Below are 7,500 nucleotides of genomic sequence, written 5' to 3'. Positions count from 1 at the left end.
CTTAACCTAACTGTGGCTGTACCAGTTTATCGCTTAACCTAACTGTGGCTGTACCAGTTTATCGCTTAACCTAACTGTGGCTGTACCAGATTATCGCTTAACCTAACTGTGGCTGTACCAGATTATCGCTTAACCTAACTGTGGCTGTACCAGTTTATCGCTTAACCTAACTGTGGCTGTACCAGTTTATCGCTTAACCTAACTGTGGCTGTACCAGTTTATCGCTTAACCTAACTGTGGCTGTACCAGTTTATCGCTTAACCTAACTGTGGCTGTACCAGTTTATCGCTTAACCTAACTGTGGCTGTACCAGTTTATCGCTTAACCTAACTGTGGCTGTACCAGTTTATCGCTTAACCTAACTGTGGCTGTACCAGTTTATCGCTTAACCTAACTGTGGCTGTACCAGTTTATCGCTTAACCTAACTGTGGCTGTACCAGTTTATCGCTTAACCTAACTGTGGCTGTACCAGTTTATCGCTTAACCTAACTGTGGCTGTACCAGTTTATCGCTTAACCTAACTGTGGCTGTACCAGTTTATCGCTTAACCTAACTGTGGCTGTACCAGATTATCGCTTAACCTAACTGTGGCTGTACCAGATTATCGCTTAACCTAACTGTGGCTGTACCAGATTATCGCTTAACCTAACTGTGGCTGTACCAGATTATCGCTTAACCTAACTGTGGCTGTACCAGATTATCGCTTAACCTAACTCAATTTGTCCCTTAACCTAACTCAATTTGTCCCTTAACCTAACTCAATTTGTCCCTTAACCTAACTCAATTTGTCCCTTAACCTAACTCAATTTGTCCCTTAACCTAACTCAATTTGTCCCTTAACCTAACTCAATTTGTCCCTTAACCTAACTCAATTTGTCCCTTAACCTAACTCAATTTGTCCCTTAACCTAACTCAATTTGTCCCTTAACCTAACTCAATTTGTCCCTTAACCTAACTCAATTTGTCCCTTAACCTAACTCAATTTGTCCCTTAACCTAACTCAAGTTGTCCCTTAACCTAACTCAAGTTGTCCCTTAACCTAACTCAAGTTGTCCCTTAACCTAACTCAAGTTGTCCCTTAACCTAACTCAAGTTGTCCCTTAACCTAACTCAAGTTGTCCCTTAACCTAACTCAAGTTGTCCCTTAACCTAACTCAAGTTGTCCCTTAACCTAACTCAAGTTGTCCCTTAACCTAACTCAAGTTGTCCCTTAACCTAACTCAAGTTGTCCCTTAACCTAACTCAAGTTGTCCCTTAACCTAACTCAAGTTGTCCCTTAACCTAACTCAAGTTGTCCCTTAACCTAACTCAAGTTGTCCCTTAACCTAACTCAAGTTGTCCCTTAACCTAACTCAAGTTGTCCCTTAACCTAACTCAAGTTGTCCCTTAACCTAACTCAAGTTGTCCCTTAACCTAACTCAAGTTGTCCCTTAACCTAACTCAAGTTGTCCCTTAACCTAACTCAAGTTGTCCCTTAACCTAACTCAAGTTGTCCCTTAACCTAACTCAAGTTGTCCCTTAACCTAACTCAAGTTGTCCCTTAACCTAACTCAAGTTGTCCCTTAACCTAACTCAAGTTGTCCCTTAACCTAACTCAAGTTGTCCCTTAACCTAACTCAAGTTGTCCCTTAACCTAACTCAAGTTGTCCCTTAACCTAACTCAATTTGTCCCTTAACCTAACCCACGTTGTCCCTTAACCTAACTCAAGTTGTCCCTTAACCTAACTCAAGTTGTCCCTTAACCTAACTCAAGTTGTCCCTTAACCTAACTCAAGTTGTCCCTTAACCTAACTCAAGTTGTCCCTTAACCTAACTCAAGTTGTCCCTTAACCTAACTCAAGTTGTCCCTTAACCTAACTCAAGTTGTCCCTTAACCTAACTCAAGTTGTCCCTTAACCTAACTCAAGTTGTCCCTTAACCTAACTCAAGTTGTCCCTTAACCTAACTCAAGTTGTCCCTTAACCTAACTCAAGTTGTCCCTTAACCTAACTCAAGTTGTCCCTTAACCTAACTCAAGTTGTCCCTTAACCTAACTCAAGTTGTCCCTTAACCTAACTCAAGTTGTCCCTTAACCTAACTCAAGTTGTCCCTTAACCTAACTCAAGTTGTCCCTTAACCTAACTCAAGTTGTCCCTTAACCTAACTCAAGTTGTCCCTTAACCTAACTCAAGTTGTCCCTTAACCTAACTCAAGTTGTCCCTTAACCTAACTCAAGTTGTCCCTTAACCTAACTCAATTTGTCCCTTAACCTAACTCAATTTGTCCCTTAACCTAACTCAATTTGTCCCTTAACCTAACTCAATTTGTCCCTTAACCTAACTCAATTTGTCCCTTAACCTAACTCAATTTGTCCCTTAACCTAACTCAATTTGTCCCTTAACCTAACTCAATTTGTCCCTTAACCTAACTCAATTTGTCCCTTAACCTAACTCAAGTTGTCCCTTAACCTAACTCAAGTTGTCCCTTAACCTAACCCACGTTGTCCCTTAACCTAACCCACGTTGTCCCTTAACCTAACCGACGTTGTCCCTTAACCTAACCGACGTTGTCCCTTAACCTAACCGACGTTGTCCCTTAACCTAACTCAAGTTGTCCCTTAACCTAACCGACGTTGTCCCTTAACCTAACCGACGTTGTCCCTTAACCTAACCCACGTTGTCCCTTAACCTAACCCACGTTGTCCCTTAACCTAACCCACGTTGTCCCTTAACCTAACCCACGTTGTCCCTTAACCTAACCCACGTTGTCCCTTAACCTAACCCACGTTGTCCCTTAACCTAACCCACGTTGTCCCTTAACCTAACCCACGTTGTCCCTTAACCTAACCCACGTTGTCCCTTAACCTAACCCACGTTGTCCCTTAACCTAACCCACGTTGTCCCTTAACCTAACCCACGTTGTCCCTTAACCTAACCCACGTTGTCCCTTAACCTAACCCACGTTGTCCCTTAACCTAACCCACGTTGTCCCTTAACCTAACCCACGTTGTCCCTTAACCTAACCCACGTTGTCCCTTAACCTAACCCACGTTGTCCCTTAACCTAACCCACGTTGTCCCTTAACCTAACCCACGTTGTCCCTTAACCTAACCCACGTTGTCCCTTAACCTAACCCACGTTGTCCCTTAACCTAACCCACGTTGTCCCTTTGCCTAACATAGTTCACTGCTCGGAATCTCTGGTGTCGTTGTTATCCTCATGTAGATGTCTTGCGAGTGTTGCTTACTTTCCACATATTCCTGCTATCCACTGTCAATTGTACTGCAATAGGACTATATCGCCGACCCCCCCCCTCCCCCCCCTCTGTCCCCCTCTGTCCCCCTCTTTGTGTCTCTGTCCTCTCAAGCTGGTCGGTCTGGCGTTTGAGTGTTAAATGAGCCTCGCAGCTGTTCAGTTGCATTCAGATGTCGACGCCCTCAGTGTACGTCGTGGTATGGTCTGTGTCCATTGTCCGCTGATGTCGTACGCGTAACCCACACGCTGTACCGATCATCGGTCGTTACGTACAGAGTGAAGTAGTGTGATACGTGTGACCGTACGCTGGCTGTGCCCAACGGTGTCGAATCTCAATTTCCATATGTTGTGCTTGATGCTACTTGTCTCGTCTCCCAATAACAGCTAGGTTGCACTGTGGTACGCCGTAGAGGCGTGTGGGAGGAACGTACGAACGCATTGTATGTCACCCTGGGTCGCTGGGGGTGGTGGTGCGGTGAGTCAGGTCAGGTCAGGTCAGCGTGAGCCGTCTGATGTAGTGACGCGTGTATTCCGACTTTGTCGTATTGCCTCACACAAAGTGCTACCCTGGTGGACCGCGTTCCATATCTGGGACATGCCGCAGATGCCGGTTGACAGTGGATCGCGGAAGGTACATCGCATACGTGCGCGGGCCACCTTCCACGTGTTCTCTTCTGCACATGTCGCAGTGTGTATGTGGTCTGATGTAGCGTGTCGTGACACATGACATCCTGGCATGCAAGAATTGTTGAATTCGCAAATGTAGGTGGACATCTACGTTTACTGCCCAAGATACGCAAATGAACTGGAAATCCGTTGTTGAGCGGTTGTTCACGCTGGAGGTGAATCTGTGATGGCGACGATCGGTACAGCTATTAACCGGTTGTTTCAGCGGTACCCGCCACATCCACACGCGTGACTAGGCCCATGTGGGTATGAAGCGATACGCGGCGGTGGCTTGGTGGGACTGTTCCCGGCCGGTGAAGGGGGGCCGCCCGGCGTGTTGGCCGCGCGCTGCGTGGGCGCACGCGCAACAGGCGGCTGGTGGGGGGCGCCGAGTGGCAGGAGCGCCAGCCGACGGGCCCGGCAGGCGGCGCAGCTACGCTGCGGCGCACCCTGCACGCGGCGCCTGGCGGCCAAAGTTGGTTCAGCCGAGCCCGGTGCGAAGCGCGGTGGACATCTGCAGTGTGCTGGTCTGATTGAGGACTGTGTGCGTTGAGGATGCGCCGCCGCCTGGCACTCGGCGCCGCGACGCCGTCTGCTGCTCGGTCGCCCCAGCGGTTCTCGCAGGTGGTTTGTATCGCAGTTGTGCGGACGTGTTGGCGCGTGCGCTGTGCTGGGAGAGTTCGCTTCTGCACCCAAGTGGGGCTTTGCCCTTGTGTGGCGCTGGCGTTGGAGCTGCCGGTCACCATAGGTGGCGCGTGTTGTCTCCCGCCGGCAATGCCACGACAGCACGCTCCCGGGCCTCTGTCGGCAGCGGCAAGCTCAGTTGGGAGCAAGGGTGTTCGCACTAAAACCGTCTACTCGCCTAACTCCGGGCGATTGCGCCTCTCTCGAAACCGACCAAGTACCTAGGACGGCGCTGCGCGCCGCCGGGACCTGAGAGGGTTTCGAGGTGTATCGTGCAGGGGAGCTCGGCCTCCTCCTGTTTGCAGAATAATTGAGCGGACGCTTGCGTGTTCGCGCGGGCCCCCGGGACACACTCCCGGGCGGCCGGCTGCTCAGCTCTAGTTGACGCAGCTCCCTGGTTGATCCTGCCAGTAGTCATATGCTTGTCTCAAAGATTAAGCCATGCATGTCTCAGTACAAGCCGCATTAAGGTGAAACCGCGAATGGCTCATTAAATCAGTTATGGTTCCTTAGATCGTACCCACGTTACTTGGATAACTGTGGTAATTCTAGAGCTAATACATGCAAACAGAGTCCCGACCAGAGATGGAAGGGACGCTTTTATTAGATCAAAACCAATCGGATTGGCTTGTCTGGTCCGTTTGCCTTGGTGACTCTGAATAACTTTGGGCTGATCGCACGGTCCTCGTACCGGCGACGCATCTTTCAAATGTCTGCCTTATCAACTGTCGATGGTAGGTTCTGCGCCTACCATGGTTGTAACGGGTAACGGGGAATCAGGGTTCGATTCCGGAGAGGGAGCCTGAGAAACGGCTACCACATCCAAGGAAGGCAGCAGGCGCGCAAATTACCCACTCCCGGCACGGGGAGGTAGTGACGAAAAATAACGATACGGGACTCATCCGAGGCCCCGTAATCGGAATGAGTACACTTTAAATCCTTTAACGAGTATCTATTGGAGGGCAAGTCTGGTGCCAGCAGCCGCGGTAATTCCAGCTCCAATAGCGTATATTAAAGTTGTTGCGGTTAAAAAGCTCGTAGTTGGATTTGTGTCCCACGCTGTTGGTTCACCGCCCGTCGGTGTTTAACTGGCATGTATCGTGGGACGTCCTGCCGGTGGGGCGAGCCGAAGGGGTGCTTTCGCGTCCCGAGGCGGACCCCGTTTAAATCCTACCAGGGTGCTCTTTGTTGAGTGTCTCGGTGGGCCGGCACGTTTACTTTGAACAAATTAGAGTGCTTAAAGCAGGCAAGCCCGCCTGAATACTGTGTGCATGGAATAATGGAATAGGACCTCGGTTCTATTTTGTTGGTTTTCGGAACCCGAGGTAATGATTAATAGGGACAGGCGGGGGCATTCGTATTGCGACGTTAGAGGTGAAATTCTTGGATCGTCGCAAGACGAACAGAAGCGAAAGCATTTGCCAAGTATGTTTTCATTAATCAAGAACGAAAGTTAGAGGTTCGAAGGCGATCAGATACCGCCCTAGTTCTAACCATAAACGATGCCAGCCAGCGATCCGCCGCAGTTCCTCCGATGACTCGGCGGGCAGCCTCCGGGAAACCAAAGCTTTTGGGTTCCGGGGGAAGTATGGTTGCAAAGCTGAAACTTAAAGGAATTGACGGAAGGGCACCACCAGGAGTGGAGCCTGCGGCTTAATTTGACTCAACACGGGAAACCTCACCAGGCCCGGACACCGGAAGGATTGACAGATTGATAGCTCTTTCTTGATTCGGTGGGTGGTGGTGCATGGCCGTTCTTAGTTGGTGGAGCGATTTGTCTGGTTAATTCCGATAACGAACGAGACTCTAGCCTGCTAACTAGTCGCGTGACATCCTTCGTGCTGTCAGCGATTACTTTTCTTCTTAGAGGGACAGGCGGCTTCTAGCCGCACGAGATTGAGCAATAACAGGTCTGTGATGCCCTTAGATGTTCTGGGCCGCACGCGCGCTACACTGAAGGAATCAGCGTGTCTTCCTAGGCCGAAAGGTCGGGGTAACCCGCTGAACCTCCTTCGTGCTAGGGATTGGGGCTTGCAATTGTTCCCCATGAACGAGGAATTCCCAGTAAGCGCGAGTCATAAGCTCGCGTTGATTACGTCCCTGCCCTTTGTACACACCGCCCGTCGCTACTACCGATTGAATGATTTAGTGAGGTCTTCGGACTGGTACGCGGCATCGACTCTGTCGTTGCCGATGCTACCGAAAGATGACCAAACTTGATCATTTAGAGGAAGTAAAAGTCGTAACAAGGTTTCCGTAGGTGAACCTGCGGAAGGATCATTACCGACTAGACTGCATGTCTTTCGATGTGCGTGTCGTGTCGCGCAACACGCTACCTGTACGGCAGTGGCCGTGCGCCGCGTGCGGACCACGCGTGCCTCTCAAAACTAGCGGAAGTGTTGTTGTTGTGTGGTACGAGCGCTGAAGCTCTGGAGCGGCTGGCCTGCGGTACCTGGCGCCTGGCGCCGGTTTTGAATGACGTTCGCCCGAGTGCCTGTCCGCTCGGTGTGGAGCCGTACGACGCCCATCGGCTGTGAGGCCGTTGGACACAAAAAAATAGTGGAACAGGGGCCGTCAGACGCCTCAGTCCCGCAAATGCTACTGTCTTGAAAGAGACAGTGGGAGACTGAAAAGGAAAAGATCACCCAGGACGGTGGATCACTCGGCTCGTGGGTCGATGAAGAACGCAGCAAATTGCGCGTCGACATGTGAACTGCAGGACACATGAACATCGACGTTTCGAACGCACATTGCGGTCCATGGATTCCGTTCCCGGGCCACGTCTGGCTGAGGGTCGGCTACGTATACTGAAGCGCGCGGCGTTTGTCCGCTTCGGAGACGTGGGAGTGTCGTGGTCGCCTGTGTGGCCGGCCGCGTCTCCTTAAACGTGCGATGCGCGCCCGTCGCCTGGCGGTT

General features: G+C 50.5%; 2 non-coding genes across 2 annotated transcripts; both read left to right on the top strand.

The window, feature by feature from the left end:
- Positions 1 to 4,975: 4,975 nt before the first annotated feature.
- Positions 4,976 to 6,867, top strand: LOC126305176 (small subunit ribosomal RNA). The gene has a single exon (XR_007553325.1). It is a non-coding gene; the product is annotated as a small subunit ribosomal RNA (ribosomal RNA).
- A 359-nt stretch (positions 6,868 to 7,226) lies between these two features.
- Positions 7,227 to 7,381, top strand: LOC126305177 (5.8S ribosomal RNA). The gene has a single exon (XR_007553326.1). It is a non-coding gene; the product is annotated as a 5.8S ribosomal RNA (ribosomal RNA).
- Positions 7,382 to 7,500: the final 119 nt, after the last annotated feature.

The sequence above is a fragment of the Schistocerca gregaria genome, unplaced genomic scaffold (assembly GCF_023897955.1).
Source record: "Schistocerca gregaria isolate iqSchGreg1 unplaced genomic scaffold, iqSchGreg1.2 ptg000263l, whole genome shotgun sequence".
NCBI classification, from domain to species: domain Eukaryota; kingdom Metazoa; phylum Arthropoda; class Insecta; order Orthoptera; family Acrididae; genus Schistocerca; species Schistocerca gregaria.
The sequence above is the reverse complement of the archived record's forward strand: the minus strand, read 5'-3'. Positions and strand labels throughout refer to the sequence as shown.